Source organism: Oryctolagus cuniculus, chromosome X (assembly GCF_051225735.1).
Source record: "Oryctolagus cuniculus isolate XC-2025 breed Fujian yellow rabbit chromosome X, ASM5122573v1, whole genome shotgun sequence".
NCBI classification, from domain to species: domain Eukaryota; kingdom Metazoa; phylum Chordata; class Mammalia; order Lagomorpha; family Leporidae; genus Oryctolagus; species Oryctolagus cuniculus.
In genome coordinates, this window is record NC_142888.1 from 127594451 (window position 1) to 127614912 (window position 20462).

Here is a 20462-nt window from a genome sequence, read left to right on the forward strand (position 1 = left end):
TGAGAATGAAATAAGATATTTCTGAACACAGTCCATGTGCACATTTATTGTAAATATGTCAAATATTTGGATGAGAGGGCGGGGGTAGAAGGCAAAGCAGTTGGCTGCTTTTTTTCTTGTTCTTGATTGGGTACTGAACAAATGACAGAGGAGTCAAGTTCAGCATCTTATAATATGAGTAACCAAGGATCCATAGAGGGCAGTGTCTAAGCTTGGAAGCTTGGGTGCTGAGAGCCTGGGTTACAACAGAGCAAATGCAGATGCTTGTCACGAAGATAAGGGGCACTCAGACACTTGGCTTTTACTAATGGTCCCAAGGGATGGCATGTTCTCCAGAAGTAGGTCCTCTTCTCTGGTGGAGTCACTGACCCCTGTGCCAAGGTGCTTGTCAGTTCCCCATTTGACTAAAAGGCAACCCTTGTAAATGTTTCCTCAGTAAGACCCATGACACACAATTCATCTGAGGACACTTGCATTTGTCACCTCTCTAACTGCCAACTATTATTAAAGGCATTAGAATAGACCTAAAGTAACTATTTCACCATTAACATAGAGATGGCTTTTAAGTTGTCCTGGAGTAAAAGAAATCATGAGCCTATTCAAATGTGTGAGGTCAAGAACCTAAGTGAAGAGCTGTTCTATTTTTTAAGTATCTAACAATTTGTGTGTAAGGGATTTCATGCAATAAAACAAATTGAAAAATGGAGGTTGGAATAATGTTTATCTTACCTTTCTAAGTCACAAAATGTACTGGAGAACTGAAATGTCATATTAGCGCAATGCATTTTTATAAGCTACCCATTTTCTGTTGGCTTTTAAATAATATGTCTAGATCCATCCTCAGATATGCCTCAGAGCCATCCTTATATTAAGGTCTAACCAGAAAATAGAGCTGAAATTCATCAGTATTCTTATTAACATGTATCAAGCAGGTCTCACACTGAACACCCTGTATTTCATATTCTGTACTCTTGGCAAAAAACCAATGAGGCAGATATTAACACCATTTTCAAGCTGGGACAACTGAGGCCCAGTAAAATGCAGTAACTTGACCCAGCTCACATACCTAGAAAGAGGTAGAGTCAGAGTTAACCTGGAGTCTTTGCTATTTTGCTACTATCTGTCCTATTATCAGCCAATAGTAGCTCTGCATAAACCATGCTGGATAATAACTTGACCAGAGCTCTTTGCTACTTTTTAGGGGATGAGGGACTAGCTAAGTGTATTGTAAAATGCCTATTCCATATTATCTTATATCTTATATCATCGACAAGTCTATCCAACATTTCCATCCAATGAAACATGGAGAGTGGGAATATTCAGTTATGACAAGAATTCTACATCACTCTCCAAATGTAAGGCTAACATGATCTGCTTATCCACTTTTTCTGGATTAATACCTTGGGATGCCTCCAATCTAGAGTGCACTATATGAATCAAGTAAATGAATGAATAAATGAGAGAATGAATAAATAAACAAATGAGGGGACTACTGGATCTCCCTATGCTTCCTACCTTTAAATTATCCAGATTCTGTCACACTTCCCAGCCCATAATCAGAATCACAAGTTTGCAAGAAAAAAAGAGAGGGCCAAAGGAGTCCTGGAAATAGAACTAAGGAACATTCAAAAACTATGTATTAGGACAAGCCAAGTTTTGCCTTTGAATCTAGGCCATCAGCAAGACTTTTTTCCATTTCTCTCAGAATCAGTATTTTTTCTAAATGTTTAATTACAAATTTTTTCCTCTAGATATGAAAGGATCAATATAAAAATGTCCCTAGGGGCCAGTGCTGTGCTATAGCAGGTTAAAGCCCTGGTCTAAAGTGTTGGCATCCCATATGGGCACTGGTTTGAGTCCCAGCTGCTCCTCTTCTGATCCAGCTCTCTGCTAAGGCCTGGGAAAACAGTAGAAGATGGCCCAAGCCCTTGGGCCAGAAGAAGCTCTTGGCTCCTGGCTTCGGATCAGTGCAGCTCCGGCCGTTGTGGCCATCTGGGGAATGAACCAGCGGATAGAAGACCTCTCTCTCTGTTTCTACCTCTCTCTGTAACTCTGTCTTTCAAATAAATAGAATAAATAAATCTTTAAAAAAATGTCCCTAGCCTACCCACAGCCAAGGAACCACACTAAGGGAAGCGGAAGGGGTGTTTCAGAGAAGTCTCTAACAGTGAGCACTGTGAGACCCAAATAAGATTAAAGTGTTGTAGGAATGAATCCATGTGTTTTCAGGAGCATCCAGGGCCCCACGCCCCAAGCCTCTTCATGGAAATAGAATTGGTTCAAACATGATTGCCATGTTGATAAGTTCACTCATTATAACTTGGGTGACATGAGCAAGACAGCATGTTCTCATGGCACAAATGCAGATCTTGGATTATCACCCCCACCCCACCCACGTGGGTACAAAACATCTCTGACAGAAATGGGAAACATCTGGGAGGAACACAACCCAGCAGTGAACATCAGATGCTATCCACCGGATTAGCTCCTGTGATCCATTTGCTAAGGAAAACAATATGCCCTTAATGCAATTAGATGACAGTACTTCAAGCCAACCAAGAAACTAAAGGGTTTAGGTATCTCCTTAACTTCTAAGTGGCTTTGTGTGTACCAGTTTAACTTTCCACCAAGATTTTAGAAGTGTGACATTGGAGCTTATGAATTTAGATAGCTCATTGGTTGTGGGACACTAAGCACGCACCAGTATCAAGTATGTTTTTAGATCCCTCAAACATGAGGAGAATTCAGGTAGAGTATCACATATTACTACCCACTGCAGACTTAGGCATAGCTCTGAATTTTTATTATGACCTCGTCCATAACTTTCAGACTTCATTAATTTCGGTAAAATTCTGGTTTGGCTTTGGCTTTTTATTAAGGTTGTGTGTGACAAAAAAATATGCTTTCAATTTGTAAAACCAAATACGTACTTGTCATGGCCAGCATGAGCTGCAGACAGCAACACTGATGGGGTTAATTGCCATTTGAAAATAATTCACTGCCTCCAGATTGATTCTTCTGTTTTTTTGTCTTTATACAACATTACCACGTCTCACTCTAATTATTCAATGCTAAGTTCATACTTCTGAAGCAGGAGACTGGAGTCAGAGGAAATGGTGTTTGATTTGTTGCCATGGAAACGTCTCACTGTAGATGGACTCTAATCCCATGACAACTCTCTCTCTCTTAAGAACCATTTTTTTCTGACATAATAAAAATCTGATCAAGGTCAGATTTAATAACCATCTCAATTCCCTGACTTTCTCCTGTATTTGGTGTCAGAGAGTCATTTTTGACAAAGCAATGTTTAAAAGAACTTTTGCTTGCTTTCAGTATAAAATTATTGTTTATGCCTCTAAATACATAAACCTGGCTCTGTGTCACAGTAATTTGCAGCCATACCTTTTGTTATTGCATAATTTCTGCATTAAAAGAAAGTTACTTATAATTGTTTGCACTGCGTTGGCAGATGTTAACATTTTGTGGTGCATTGTTCTTGCTAATACATACATTAGGGATATCAATAAAGCTTATCGCTTGCCAACAAATGGTGTTTACAGTATTAACAAATGCCAGAACCATTTATCTTTCGGTTTGCACTGTAATAATTTTCTGAACTGATTATCATGCGAACATACAGTTCACTGAGACAGGAATTGTACAATGCCTCACTGAAATTAAATGCTTTGTGTTGGAGAAAAGTAAATGAGAAATTGCACACTGTGTGACTATAAGAAAGGCCCTTCCTCTCTCTGAGTCTTGGTGGCCTCATCAGTACAATGACGACTGAGACTACATGGTCTCTAAAGGCTCCTCTTGCATCTGTCAGATCTTGATCATCAACAGCTCTGCCAAGCAAGGATCACAGGCTCCTGGGTTCCTGCAGGGCCCCTCATCCTGAGGATTTTACAGAGTTCTGGAACTGTAATTGACTCTCCTAATTGCCATGCATTTGACAGTGCTTGAAAAGAATTCATGTAAAATATGCATCATCTGTTTATTCGACTTTGCCATAACCTTTTGAAGCTTTCTTGGATGGCCAAGTGCCTTCATGGTAGCCTTCCTTTCATCTGTGAAAGGGAATAACAGAGATTTTTAACTCCAGATTATAGGTGAAGAATCTGAGATTCAGTAAGGTAAAGATACCTGTCCAACATCATACATCTTCAGTTTAGCAGAACTAAGTCTCACATTTCCACTCTTCCATATGACCTAGGGATTAATATTAGTAAAATATTGCCCAAGTATACAAATGCATTCACCCCTTTTCATACTCAATACTTCAAATCCTAGTTCCACCTCTGACCACTTATTTGTGCTAAGTAACTATTCCCTATAGTTAGCTCATTGCTAGGGAGTGGGCTCTCCCAGTCTACATACCTTCTGACAGCTGTCTTCACGTCCTTTCTGGAGATCCAGGGGCTTTCTCTTCCTTTCTCAGACCTTGGCACACCCATCATTCCCAATGACTACATATCTTTAAAAAAAACAGCATGCATAAAATAAACCAGATGCCTACGTGCTTAAATCATTACACTTCTGGACAGTCATTCTGTAAACATGGTTCTGATCTCCCTTTAGACATAAAGGCCCCATGATTTATGTGATGAATGTAGCAGATGCAAGTATTTTTCTTGCCTACTTTTCTTCTTTCCTTCCACCAATCACTAAAGCTTATTCCACAGAGATCTGTGAAAGTAGCATTCCTTAGGGTGGCCGTCCTCATCTGGCCATGTCACTTGACAGACCACCCTACTGGTGAGGGGTGGATCATTTCCCAGAATACTTGACTTATTTTTTAATTCTACCAATGTCTGATTACTGTGGCCTGGTGCAAAGCTTGGAGCAGTGCAGAATGTAGAGGAAAATTTGTCGTTGGTTAGGAGCACATTGATGCATCCCCCTGCCTCCCAGCAAGGAAAACTTGGCTTTGAATATCTTAAACTGTTTCTCATCCTCATTCTTATTTAAGGGTTATCAAGTACCAAGGCATGCAGGACACCTTAATTGTGGCTCTGAGGCCTCTATGAATTGCTTATACACCTCTCTTTCCCCAGTTTCCCAACTAACCTACCCAGCACAGACACATACACACATACACACACACACACACACAAACACACACACACACACACCCCTCACATTTTAATGAATAGAGTGGACTAAACAACTGTCAATGATCCTTCTTGTGCTTCAAGTGTAGAAGTGGGTCATCTGTCCCAGTTATCCTGTTAGATACAAGTCTAACTGGCAGATTCTGATTCATTGTTCTCAGGGCTACAAGCTCAGAGAAGGGCAATCATTGAGTCACACTTGGCCACTGTTCTTGTAAAAAAATCTCTTTTTTATGTAAAAGGAATCAATGAAGAAATATGTTAAACAGGAAGTAAAGCATTTCACAGACTTAGGAGACTTATGGCAGAGTTTTCGCTCTCTGAACACTATAACACAGAGTACACTGAAATGCAGGGAAGGAGTAAATGGGTTATACTCTCTTAAATGCCATAACAATATCTTGTCTCTGGTGAGACTTGAAATAATTGAGTTAATGGTGTGATGTAAAGCTGAGGAAGTAACAGTACAAAAGAGAAGCCAAATGAAGATACTACATTTCCATTTCTTTCCTTGTTCCCAATCAATCTTCCCTGATGGATGATTGGTTAGTCTGATTTGGGGCTACACAGTCTGATTTTGTGGCAAGTTTAAGTTTACAAAATATTTTAAATGTAATTCTACTTCATTAATACCTTTCGAGTTGGACATTTCTTCTGTTATTGCCATAATTCTAACACTTAGCACTTCACCCTTGATCACTACACCAACCTCCCCGCCCTCTGTCACTCCCCTTCCAACTCTACCACCACAGAAATCTATCTAAAACTCAAATATCTCAAAAAGTAAAATGTACAGCTTACTATGTCATTGAAATTGTTCATCAACTCTACTGTCTTCACAATAAAGCCCAAGCTCCTAAGTTGTGGAGCTTGGGCCACTTGATATGGCCCAACTTACTTACCTCTCTGACTCAACTCTTCCCTCTGTCACATTCTGTCATATGCCCAGTCATATCACTCTTAGATTCACTAATTAATTAGTTCATTATTTCCCTTCATTTACTGTCCCTTACCCCCGCCTCTGGCAAAATGGACCATGTCATTAATTGAATACTTTCATGGGCAGGCTTTCTGTAAAAGTGGTCACCAAAAATGTCTCACTTTCCTGAATTCACAAGCTGCTCTTCCTGTCCACATGTCCGATCCATTTGCTCTCCCCTCGTCTCTGGGATAGATAGTGGCTAGCTTTAGCCAATAAAATGTGGTAAAAGCAACACTATGTGACTTCTAGACTTAGGCCTTAAGAGGTCTTGAAAGGTTCTCTTTTTACTCTTGAAACACTTTGACTATTGTTTAAGGACAGTCATTCTGAACTATTTAATAACAAGAGAACATGTTATGAGAGAGGCCTTGATACCATATGGAGAGAAACACTCACTCACCATCACTACTCCCCTCCAGCATTCTGGGTGAACCCAGCCTCTAGAAGATATACCAGTTAAATGCAGCCACATAAGAGAGTCCAAGGAAGATCTATAGATTCATAAAAAGTAATATGGGTACAGGCTTTGCTGTGTTGAGCTAAGTTGTGAGGTTGCTTGTTACCCAGTAATAGATAATTACAATGTCACCTATGTGCATAGTACTTTTCCAGTTTCATAATTATGATCTCAGTCTTGCCTTTTAGAACTTACCTCTCTTACATACATATAGCAATTAGGAAAGAAGGAGAGAAAATCTCTATCACTGACTGGGGTGTTGGAGAAAAGTACCAGAATCTGGCTTCCCATCTCAGTTTGGCTGTGTGATTTTGAATATCATTCTCTCATTCTGGGTTTCAATTTCTTCCAGGTACATGAAAAGGGTGGGTTGTCCTCAAATTCCAAGGGACCTGCCAGGCCCAAGTCCACATCAGATATAAAATATTCTCAGTGAACTATCTAGGAGCTGTAGGGAGTGTCATGGAGAGAGCATTTGGAAAGGAATCAGAAAATAACACAGCCTATGACAAAATACTTAACAAAATACTTGCCAGATACTGGCTCCAGGGTAGGTCCCGGGGACACAAGCAATGAACACTCATCGGTCCTCTCATGTGATTGGCATAACATGGGATATGACTGAAGCAAGCAATGAACTACAGAGAACAGAGATATTTTAAATTCTACTACTTATATTGTTTATGCCACCTTGAATAAAAGCATGTAATCTCTCTGGACATTAAGCTTCTTCACTTACAATGAATAGGAAAGCTCTGCTCATCTTATGGGGCTGTGTGGAGACTCAGGTGAGATTCTGTAGCTTGATTACAGGGCTCCATCTAATGTGAAATGTGTACGTACCAGGTAAGGGGATGTCATGGTTGGCTCAGCAAAGATAGAACAATCTGACCAGGTCTTGCAGAGAATGCAAAATGTGCCGGGAAATCTTGGTGAAAATATCACAAAGTAAGAAGGAAAAATAAGAGTCCTTCAAGGCTCAATTACAACAAAAAGACAAATTTCTCCCATGATAACCAACTAAGCTGTGGCTATCTTTATGGCCAAGAGTAAAATAGGTATTTCCCCTTTTTTCTTAGCATATCAGAGTCAAAAACAGAGTAGGGGGCCAGAGTTGTGGTGCAGCAGATTAAGCTGCAGCTTGCAACACAGGGACCATTTCAGAGTGCTGGTTCAAGTCCTAGATGCTCTATTTCTGATACAGCTTCCTGCAAATGCATATGAGAAAGCAGCCAAGATGGCCCAAGAACTTGGGATCCCTGCCACCCATGTGTGAGACCTCGATGGCGTTCCTGGTACCTGGCTTCAGTCTGGCCCAGCCCCAGCTGTTTCAAGAATTTAGGGAGTGAACCAGCAGATGAAAGATATCCCCCCATCTCTCTCTCTCCCTCTCTCTCTCTCTGTCTCTTTCTCTCTCTCTTTCTCTCTCTCTCTCTCTCTCTCTCTCTGCCTTTGAAATAAATAATCTTTTAAAACATAAGATTAGCAGATTCCCAGCACTGAGCAATGAAAATGAGCAATCAAATGGGATGACCACATATTGAACTGCTGTCAATGATCTGGTAACCAAAGCCATTATTTTTCTCTCTCACTGCTCTGGTTTCTCTATATCGGATCTTACTATTTTTTTTTTTTAAGAAAACATGTCAAATAATTTATGGCAAAAGCCAGGAACTTAAAGAAAAGTTGCCACAGGCAAATTAGAGCCACAGCTGTCAGAAAACACATATAGATTGGTTTTAGGAAATATTGGGGAAAAGTCTTAGAATGTCCCAGTGGAACACCAACAAATACCCCCAGAGTCTTTATTGACAGTATAATGTTCCTTCCGTTCAACAGAAAGTTTCATAACCAAAATCCTTATCAAATTTATGATCAGTGTTCCATTTTCCCCTCCTAATTGGTAAATGTACTTGTTCTTTGGGGGAAAACACATTAGACTTGGAGTCAAGAGACCTTGCTTGGAGTCTCAGGTTTGCCTCTTGCAAGCCACGTAACTTTGGGCCAGGGCCCTGACCTCTTTGATTCTCAATTTCCTCTTTTGTGATCTGGATGGCTCTTCACCTATCCAAACAGTGTGCACAAGACAAGGGGAGGCAAAGTAATTTGAGGGCTGCAAGATTCTATGCAAGTGGAAGTGATTTTATTATTAAATCAGACCTTGGAATTTACACATTCACTGCCTGCTCTCAAGGTTGAAAATAGAGCTAAAAGGTCAAGTGCAATTCATTAAAACCTAATTAGAAGACAAATTGTCTTTCGTTTGAACATGTGATACAGAATCCAGAAGCTTAAGGAGTAAAGATGGGTTATTTCAAATTCTGCTTTAATTCAAAGCTTTCAGGATTTGTCAAGCTATGGCTCTATGCAGGCCCTGTGAGAGGGACACAGAGAAGCAGGGGACACTATGTCCACCTTCTCAGTGCTCACAGTCCAATAGGGATAAGAACACAAAGCCACAAATAAACAAGAGATAGAGCATGCTTTGGGGCTAACATAACCACAGGCCTATAATACCCTAGGCCAGGGTTCCCTTGGGGATAGCAGTCTTATCTAATCATGAATAAGTCAACACAGTTCTAAAAGAGAAGGTTGACAGATTGAGAGGGAGCATGAGGACTGGCAGAGAGAGGCAGCAGACGGAAGCAAAATAGCAGAGAGGGAAGAATGTGGAACACATGCAGAAACCCTGAGGGTCTGGCCTGGCTGTGGCAGATGTAGCACATGGAGGAGCTGATAAAATGAGGCATGACCCTGGAAGCCAGGAAGATCCAACTAAAGAATTTGGTCTTGGGGCTGGCGCTGTGGCCTAAGGGGTAAAGCCATCACCTCCAGTGCTGGCATCCCATATGGGCACTGGTTCAAGTCCTGGCTGCTCCATTTTCTCATCCAGCTCCCTGCTAATGCTCCTCGGAATGCAGCAGAATATGGCCCAAATCCTTGGGCCCCTGCCATCCACATGGAAGACCTGAAAGAAGGTCCTGACTCCTGGTTTGCCCTGGCCTAACAATGGTCGTTGTGGCCATTTGGGGAATAAGCCAGTGGAAGGAAGATCTCTGTCTCTCTCCTCTTCCTCTCTCTCTCTATCTCTGTCTTTAAAATAAATAAAATAAATCTTTAAAAATTTTTAGTTTTAGGTCAGTTCTCACTGCAGAGCTATAGACTTTGGTTTTCTTCTTCTGGCTTCAGTGATTCCATGGTTTTCCTGTCCTGCCCAAATGTAGGACGGTATATGAGGGAACTGTCTGAAAATTTTGAAATTTTGAAAAGTGAAAATTTTGCGTCATCTTTTAATTTTATGTTCACAAACTCTTTGAAGTCCCCTCATATACCTACTCTGGCCCCAGTCTTCAATAATCCAGCTTTCTTTTTTACTCAATCATCCAGTCTTCCTTTGTTTTCATAAACGTTTATTGAGCACTGTAATGTGTCAGATTGATTAGGCACAGGTTCCAGTCCCCTTTATTCAAGCAAACACTAATGTTGGTGCTATAGTGAAAGGGATTTTTGCAGATGTGATTAAATATCATAATCAATCAGCCTAAATTAATCCATTACAGATTATCCCAGGTGTGTCCAACCTAATCAAACAAGCCCTTTAAAAGAGAGTTTAGGCCTTCCCTGAGGCAGAGATACTAAACAGATACTGCTTACAAGGTTTTAGCCTGCCTATCGTCTTCCTTCCAGATTGGTGCCCATGGATGACAAGCTTCAACCAGGGCCTGTGCAGTTCTTTCCAGTTTTGTGTGTCACTCTGCATGACTGCTTGCTCTATAGACTTCAAACTTTCTTAGCCATCCTCGGTAATTTCATAAGCCAATTTATTGTGTATAATATATATGTGTACATATGTATGTATAATGTTTATTAGCCTTATAAGGCATATATATATATACATATATGTGGTGGTACTTTTTAAAATTTATGGAAAATGGAATTAAAATATGTTATTTGGTGCAAACATTTTTTTTGAAAACTGTGCAGTTTTTTTTTTTAATTTATTTTATTTACTTGAAAGTCAGAGTTACACAGAGAGAGAAGGATAAGCACAGAGAGAGAGAGAGGTCTTCCATCTCTGATGGTTCACTCCCCAATTGGCCACAACAGACAGAGCTGCGCTAATCCGAAGCCAGGAGCCAGGAGCTACTTCTGGTCTCCCATGCAGGTGCAGGGGCCCAAGGACTTGGGCCATCTTCTACTGCTTTCCTAGGCCATAGCAGAGAGCTGGATCGGAAGTGGAACAGCCGGGACTTGAACTGGCACCCACAGTGGATGCCAGCACTGCAGTTGGTGGCTTTACCAGCTACACCACAATGCCGGCCCAGTGCAGTTTTTTCATAACACAGATTCCCAATGAACTTTTTGAATACCATGCATATCTGTATATGTGCATTTATATCTATATGTATATATCACTGCTACTTCTGTTTCTCTGGTTGAATCCTCACCAATACATACAGCTATCATGTACCAAACTGTGCAGGGCACTGATGGCACAGTGGTGATCAAGACATAGCCCCTGTCCTTAAGGAGTTTAAGATCTATTGGAAATGACAATGAACAAGTCAAGTGTCATTTCCAGACAGCAAAGTAGTGTTGGTAAAAGAAAAAAGTGATATGGGAGCACAAACAAAAGACATTTAACCTAGGATAAAGAGGCAAGAGGTGTTACAGGGAGAACATGATGATAAAATACAAATCTGAAGGATAAAGAATTTTTTATATGAATGTAAAAAAGTGGAAAGAGTTCCCAAGGGTAAGAAGTACTTGATACTTATTCTAGAAATTCCTGAATTAAAACTATCTGAGCTCATAATCTTTCAACTAATACAGAATTCAATAATAATTTGAGCTCAATTAATATTTACGGCATGAGTTGCCTTATACAACTAAGGGAAAAAGAAGATACTCCCCTGATTAGGAACAGGCCAAAGCATGACTTATTAACTAAAGGAAGAGAATGAGAAATCAGGTAGTCTGTGAAGATCCTTTGAGTAAATACTTGTCCTGGGACATAGTATGTGCAAGATCCACTGGACCTCTTTCCACATAAAGAACCTTTGCTTTGGTACAACAGTTCAATTTAAAAGAGTTGTCTGACCCAGGTCTTCACAGAAATGTCAGTGTAGTTATGAGATGAAAGAAGCTTCAGGAATAAGAGCAGTGTCAATGGTACAGGCCAAAGGAAAGCCAAGGTCAGATGGTAGAAAGGAAGATCATATCTGATAAAACATCTCCCAGATCAAAAGACTTTGGACATATTTGGTGGATATGGCTTTCCAAAGAGATATTTTTTACATTCATTCAGGATTTTAATATAATTATCTGTTATTAATCCATGAAGTAAAGATAATAAGCATAAGGGAAAAGAAGTCACGGCTTCCTTAAGTTTAAGAAGTAAAGCTGTTCCCCTACAGCGTTGCCTCTGGCTCGCCCGTGATGCCAACCACGGAGCCACTCCATCCCAGCCATGGGAGCCAATCTGATTTTCACTCCATGCCAGCCAGAAAGACTGAATGAAGAACTTAGACTGTACCACATCACTCCTACCACCAGGGTCTTTCAAAGAAGGCCAGGTGGAGAGCTGACACTTGCTTCTTCACCCAATATTATAGAGGATGCTGTAATGTGTTACCAGAGGACAAGGGAGCCTGAACTTTTACCCTGTACATCAGCAACAAGAAGGCCCACCTCACCTCTCTTGCTGAGTTCCTGGAGACAGTGGGGAATAGTAATGAGGTGCTCCTTTGTCTGTATTGACTAGAGATATATCAATGGAGACCTAGTGTGGGTTAGAATTTCTATCTCCACTTCATAGGTAAGAAACTCTAACACAATGAACAAATTTGTTCATGTTCAAATGACTGATTTCCAAGATGCCACGCCCTTAGGTTTTCTTAGGTTACTCTGTGACCTTAAGAAATTTCCTTAAGGGGCAGGTGCCGTAGCACAGTAGGTTAATCCTCTGCCTGTGGCGTCAGCATCCCATATGGGCACTGGTTCTAGTCCCGGCTGCTCCTCTTCCAATCCAGCTCTCTGCTATGGCCTGGGAAAACAGTAGAAGATGGCCCAAGCGCTCTCCTGCACCTGCATGGAAGATCTGGAAAGAGCTCCTGGCTCCTGGCTTCGGATTGGTGCATCTCCGGCCATTGCAGCCATTTTGGGAGGGAAGACCTTTCTCTCTGTCTCTCCCTCTCACTGTCTGTAACTCTACCTCTCAAATAAATAAATAAAATCTTTTTAAAAAAGAAAGTTCCTTAAGCCCCCTATGCTTTACTCAGTTTCCTCTCTAGTAAACAAGGAGAAATGATAATACCTCCCCTAAAGGCACATTGTATTAGTTCTAAGGATCCTCTTTCTGGCACTGGGATCTGATTTCTCTAACTGAAGATATCTCTCAAAAGGCCAGCAAGCCTACTGATTACTCTGGCAGGCAGCACATGATTTGAGCACTTTGTTTGCCCAGGAGCAATTTGAGTATTGTTTCCTACGCAGAAATCTGGACTATAGCGGAAATGTCCATATGACCATATCCAAAAACTATAGTATACAAGCCTAACTGATAACAACCATTGTCATAACCATTCTGTATTGAGCACCAAACATGTACCAGACACTATGTTAGAGACCTTACTAGTAGCATGGCTAACCATAAAACAAGTTCCGCAAAGTAAAAAGAATCATCCCTACTTTACAGAAGAAATGGAAGCAAATGAGAAACTGAACATCCCAACCAAGATGACAATTGAATATCCTTCATACATAAAAGGTTTCATAAATCAGTAAGAAAAACTCAACACAGAAGAAAAATTTTGGATTTTCCTCATTTATAGTTAATAAGCATTAAAGTGTCAATATGACCAGTGATCAAAGAAATGTAAATGAGATTATTATTTTCCCATCAAGTTGCTAAAAATTTTACACCTAAGAATACACACAACTGTCAAATGGGTAAGGATATAGGTATTCACACACATGTAAAATTTTTAGTAAATTTAACAAAATTGAAATTTTTCCATATATCTTCTTATACGACAAAGGAATAAACGTAGACAAAAACAACAAGAAGAATAGAAAATTTACAAATACATGAAAATTGAACAGCATGCTCCAAAATGATGAATGGGTCTGTGAAGAAATTAAAAACACAATTATTCTTAGGTGTTTAAATTTTAACTGAAAAGTAATCCCTGTTAAATATAAGAGTGGGAATAAGAGAGGGAGGAAATGTACAATTTGGGACATGCTCAATCGGACTTGCCCCAAATGGTGGAGTTAGAATCATGCCAGGGGATTCCAATACAATCCCATCAAGGTGGCATGTACCAATGCCATCTCACTAGTCCAAGTGATCAATTTCTGTTCACAATTGATCACACTGATAGGTCTAAGAGTCAAAGGGATCACACAAACAAGACTAGTGTCTGCAAATACTAGCTGATAGAATCAAAAAGGGAGAGAATGATCCATCATGGGAAGCGGGATACACAGCAGACTCATAGAATGGCAGATGTCCTAAACAGCACTCTGGCCTCAGAATCAGCCCTTAAGGCATTCAGATATGGCTGAAGAGCCCATGAGAGTATTTTAGGCATGGAAAGGTAAGACACTCTGGCAAAAAAAAAAAAAGGAAGACCTAAATGGAAGATCTCTGCAAGTGAGATCCCAGTGGAAAGAACGGGCCATCAAAGAAGGAGGTAACTTTCTCTGAAGGGAGGAGAGAACTTCCACTTTGACTATGACCCTGTCTAAATAAGATCGAAGTTGGCGAACTCAAAGGCTTCCATAGCCCTGGCAACTCATGACTAGAGCCTAGGGAGATTACTGACGCCATAAACAAGAGTGTCAAATTGTGAAGTCAACAACAGGAGTCACTGTGTACTTACTCCTCATGTGGGATCTGTCCTTAATGTGTTGTTCAATGTGAATTAAAGCTATAACTAGTATTGAAACAGTATTTTATACTTTGTGTTTCTGTGTGGGTGCAAACTGATGAAATCTTTACTTAATATATACTGAATTGATCTTCTGTATATAAATATAATTGAAAATGAATCTTGATGTGAACGGAATGGGAGAGGGAGTGGAGATGGGAGGGGTGTGAGTGGGAGGAAATTATGGGGGGGGGAAGCCATTGTAATCCATACACTGTACTTTGAAAATTTATATGTACTAAATAAAAAATAAATAAAATAATTTAAAAAAATGAAATAAAAAAATTCTTGAAACAAATGAAAATGAGAAAAGAACATATCAAAATCCGTGGGATATAGCAAAAGCATTATTAAGAGGAACTGTATAGCAATAAGAACATAAATTTTAAAATATAAAGATTTTCAAATAAACTATCTAATCATTCATCTCAAGGACTTAGAAAAGTAAAAAGAAACCAAATGCAAATTAGCAAGAAGAAAGAAATAATAAGAGCAGAGATAAATGAAGTTAAAACATAAAAAATTCAAAAGATCAACAAAATGAAAAGCTGATTTTTGAAAAGATAAAAACAAAATAGACAAAATTTTAGCTAGACTAAGAAATAAAAACAAAAATTTATTTATTTATTTATTTAACAGGCAGAGTGAACAGTGAGAGAGAGAGAGACAGAGAGAAAGGTCTTCCTTTTCCGTTGGTTCACCCTCAAATGGCCGCTGCGGCCGGCACACTGCAGCTGGTGCACTGCGCTAATCCAAAGCCAGGAGCCAGGTACTTCCTCCTGGTCTCCCATGGGGTGCAGGGCCCAAGCACTTGGGCCATCCTCCACTGCACTCCTGGGCCACAGCAGAGAGCTGGACAGGAAGAGGAGCGACCCGGACAGAATCCAGTGCCCCAACTGGGACTAGAACCCAGTGTGCCGGCGCCACAGGCGGAAGATTAGCATATTGAGCCGTGGCGCCGGGCACAAAAATTTAAATAAATAAAATTAGAGTTACAAAAGGAAACACTACAACTGATACCACAGAAATACAAAGGATGATAAGAAACTGCTACAAATAATTACATGCTAACAAATTAAAAACCTGGAAGAAATGAAGATAGTCCTGGATACATACAATTTTCCAAGATTAAATCAAGAATTTATAGAAAATCTAAACAGACTGATAATATGTAACAAGATTTGAAAAGTACAGGACCTGATGGCTTTATACCTGAATTCTACAAAGCATTTAAAGAGGAACTAACTCCAATAATATTCAAACTATTGCAAAATGTTGAAAAGGATGGAACTCCACCCCTCTTTTTATGAGGCCAGCATTATTCTAATACCAAAATCAAACAAAGGCATAACAAAAAAATAAAACCAGAGATCAATGTTCTTGATGAACTTTGAAGCAAGGACTCTCAACAAAACTTTAGCAGATAAAATCCAACACTACACAAAAAAGATAATCTACCATGATCGTATAATAAATCATATGATTTATACCAGGGATGCAAAGATGGTTCAACATTGGCAAATGAATAAATGTCATGAAAGAGAACAACAGAATGAAGAACAAAAGAATGATATGGTCTTCTCAACAGATGTGCAGAAAGCACTTGATAAAGATTCAACATCACTTCATGATTAAAAAAACTAGGAACCTACCTCAAAATTATAAGGCTATATCTGACAAATACACAGTGAACATCATACTGAACGAGGAAAAGCTGAAAACATTTCCCCTCATATCTGACAGAAGACAAGGATGTCCACTTTTACCATTGTCATTCAAAATAGTATTGGGAATGTTAGAAAAAAACAATTAGGGAAGAGAAAGAAATAAAGGACAGGCCGGCGCCGCGGCTCACTAGGCTAATCCTCCGCCTTGCGGCGCTGGCACACCGGGTTCTAGTCCTGGTCGGGGCACCAGATTCTGTCCCGGTTGCCCCTCTTCCAGGCCAGCTCTCTGCTGTGGCCAGGGAGTGCAGTGGAGGATGGCCCAAGTACTTGGGCCCTGCACCCCATGGGAGACCAGGATAAATACCTGGCTCCTGCCATCGGATCAGCGCGGTGTGCCGGCCGCAGCGCGCCAGCCGCGGTGGCCATTGGAGGGTGAACCCACGGCAAAGGAAGACCTTTCTCTCTGTCTCTCTCTCTCTCTCACTGTCCACTCTGCTTGTCAAAAAAAGAAAAAGAAATAAAGGACTTCAAAATTGGACAGGAAGAAGTCAAAATATCCATGTTTTCAGAGGATATGATTTTGTACCTAGAAAAAGCAAAACACTACATAAAAGAGGTGTTAGAACAGATAAAGCAAATTTTAGTAAAGTCCAAGATAAAAAAATCAACACATAAAAAGAGTAGTATTTTATACAATAATAATGGTACTTCCGAAAAAGAAATCCCATTTACAGAGTGTTGGTTCTAGTGCCAGCTACTTTGTGCTTCTGAGCCAGCTTCCTGCTAATGCCCTTGAGAAGCAGTGGATATTGGCTCAAGTGCTCTAGTTCCTGCCACCCATGTGAGAGAATTAGGCGGAGTTTCCGGCTATTGCTTTTAGCTGTGGCTGGCATTTGGGGAGTAAACCAATGGATAGAAGACCTTTGTTCCACCTCTTTCTGTCCCTCTGCCTTCCAAATAAAATATTTTAAAATAAAATTCATATGTAACCACAAAAGACCCAGAAAAGCCAGAGTGATCCTGAGCAAAATTATAACAATAAAGCCAGAGATACCATAATACCTGATTTCAAAGCAAACTATAAAGCTATAATAATTAAAACAGCATGGTACTGGCATAAAAACTAATATATAAATCTATGGAACAGAGTGGAGAACCCAGAAATTAATCAACGTACATTCAGCCAACTGATTTCTTAGAAAAGTGCCAAGAATATACCTTAGAGAAAGGATAGTCCTTTCAACAGATGGTACTGGCAAAGCTCTCTGTCTCCCTTTCTCTCTCTCTCTCTCTCTCTCTCTCTATATATATATATATATATATATATGTGTGTGTGTGTGTGTGTGTGTATCTATATATATTTATACATTTATATATTTATATATATAAAAACATATATGAAGTTAGGTCTCTATCTCTTACCATATACAAAAATCAACTCAAGATGAATCAAAGACCTAAATGTAAGACCTGAAACTATGAAACTGCTAGAACAAAACATAGGGGAAACACTTTAAGACACTGGTATAGCCAATGATTAAAAGACTTTGTGTTTCTATGGGGGTGCAAACTGTTGAAATCTTTACTTAATGCATACTAAACTGATCCTCTGTAAAAAAAAAAAAAAAAAAAAAGAAAAGAAAAGAAAAGAAACTATCAACTCCCAACTTGACTCTCACTGGGATTAAACATGACAATAGGTCTGATCTGATTTCATCATCATTAAAAAAAATCATCTATTATTTTTCACTTTATGTTTCTGTGTGGGAGCAAACTGTTGAAATCCTTACTTAATGTATACTAAGCTGATCTTCTGTATATTAAGATAATCGAAAATGAATCTTGATGTGAATGGAAGGGGAGAGGGAGTGGGAAAGGGGAGGGTTGTGGGTGGGAGGGACGGTATGGGGGGGAAGCCATAGTAATCCATTATTCGTACTTTGGAAACGTATATTCATTAAATAAAAGTTAAAAAAAAAAAGAACAAAATCTTGCCTTTTGCAACAAAATGGATGTAACTGGAAACCATTATTCTTAGTGAAATAAGCCAGTCTCAACAAGGCAAATATCATATGTTTCCTCTAATACAAGTCAGTTTATGTAGAATACAAAAATAACTGGGAATGAAATGGACATCTTGTAATATGGTTGTTGTTTTTAGCCCTTATTTATACTCCTTTGGAACCGTGGTCTTCCTTCTTTGTACTTATTGAATATTATTATTAGTCATGAATTAAGCTTGTGACTATAGTGTGAATTAAAATCATATCATTGTAAAAATTAACACAAAGAATATGAGAGAGAGAAGATATGGAATTGAGGAGGGAGAGGGGAAGAAGAGAAGTATGGTTATCTTCTTAGAACTGTACCTATGAAGTACATAAAATCTATACTCTTTATATTAATAAAATTTTAAAAATAATAAAATTGTATAAATATATATAAAAGAACCCAAAAGCAAAAGCAACAAAAGAGAAAGTAGAGAATTGGGATTATGCCAAACACAGAGGCTTCCCCTCAGCAAAGGAAACAATCGATAAAGTAAAGTCATCTCATAGACTTGGAGAAAATATTTGTGAGCTACTTAATGACAAAAGATTAATATCCACAATATATCAGGACTCAAAAAACTCAGCAACAAAGGACAATCCAGGTAAGGAATGTGCAAAGGTCCTGAATAGACAATTCTTAAAAGAAGAAATATAAATGGCCAACTATATATGAAAAAATGCCCAATATCACTAATCATAAGAGAAATACAAATCAAAACCACAAAGAGATATCACTTCACCCATTACAATGGCTATTATCAAAAAGACAAAGTAGCAAATTCTGGTGAGAGATGTGAAGAAAGCAGAACTCTTGTACACTGTTGATGGGAATGTAATTAGTACAGCCACTATGGAAAACTAGAAATAGAACTGCAATATGATCCAACAATCCCACTACTGTGTATATACCCAAAAGACATGGACTAATTATGTCAAATAAATACTGGTTCCATGATTTTTATATCAGGACTGTTCACGATAGCCAAAATATGAAATCAGCCAGGGTGTGGTAAATATACAAAATAGTTGGGGGCTGGAGCTGTGGCACAGAGGTTAAAGCCCCAGCCTGCATTGGTGGCATCCCATATGGGTGCTAGTTTTAGTCCTGGCTGCTTCACTTCCAATCCAGCTCTCTGCTATGGCCTGGGAAAGCAGTAGAAGATGGCCCAAATCTTTGGGCCCCTGCACCCATGTGGGAGACCTGGAAGAAGCTCCTGGCTCCTGGCTTCTGATCAGCCCAACTCTGGCCATTGTGGTCATCTGGGGAGCGAACCAGCTGATAGAAGACCTTTCTCTCTCTAGCTCTACCTCTCTCTGTAACTCTATCTTTCAAATAAATAAAATAAACCTTAAAAAAAGAATAGCAATGATATTAGAAGAGTAGAAAAGGCAAAATCATCTGTTTTCTAAAATTAGAAAGAGGCCAATTCTATAAATCAGAGTAAAGTTTCATGAGTTTATAAACAATTGAATGACTGCCTGTATGCCCAAAATTCTAATTAGTTCAATCATATTAGTTGAAGTTGGACCTTAGACCTACCTCATTTAACAATTTCCAGCAGACTCTTGGAAGAACATGTTAATGGCTTGTGGGTTAAAATTACAGATATGCTAAAGTTAAGAGGGGGATAATATTGAGAAATTACAAGGGCATGTGGTTATTTGAAAAGCAGAGCTACTGAACTGAAACTATGAAGATGAAGCTTGACAGAGCTAATGTAAAGTTCTTCACTTGTGTCCAAAAAAATCAATGTTTTTTAGGGAAAGAAATGAATTCACGGCATGCATGAAGATGACTTAGGGATTGTAAATGGCAGTCAGACGTACATCAGACAATCATGAGATGTGGCTGCCTGAAGATCAGAACATATTAGGGGTAACTGAATGGAATATGAGGCTTAGCACATGTTAGGTGATGGTCCAGCACAGCTCTCCCTTGAGCAGTTCACAACTAGAGGGACATATTAAGTTCTGGGCAGCAACATGTTCTCAGGGGATATTGAATTCCTAGACTTTGATCAAAAGAGAGTGACCAGGAGCATAAGCTGGCTTGTCTTCCATAAGTATATTTTTTAAACTTTTATTATTTTTTTTTTCATTTTATTTGAAAGGCAGGGACACAGATGAAGAGAGATCTTCCATCTGCTAGATAACCCCCTACCAAAGGGCCACAACAGCCAGGGCTGGGCCAGGCCAAAGCCAAGAGCCTAGAATCAGTCTGGGTCTCCCATGTGAATGGCAGGAACCCAACTACTTG

At 39.5% G+C, this 20462-nt stretch overlaps 1 long non-coding RNA gene across 3 annotated transcripts in view; it reads right to left on the minus strand.

Annotated features, from left to right (window-relative positions):
• Nucleotides 1-2828: 2828 nt before the first annotated feature.
• LOC149119749 (uncharacterized) overlaps nt 2829-20462 on the minus strand; it is a 91776-nt gene continuing 74142 nt past the window's right edge. For all 3 annotated transcript variants that reach the window (XR_016228491.1, XR_016228493.1, XR_016228492.1), the window contains 2 exons: nt 4381-4477; nt 2829-4070 (listed from right to left, as the gene is read on the minus strand). This is a non-coding gene — a long non-coding RNA (uncharacterized LOC149119749). The remainder of the gene's footprint in view (nt 4071-4380; nt 4478-20462) is intronic.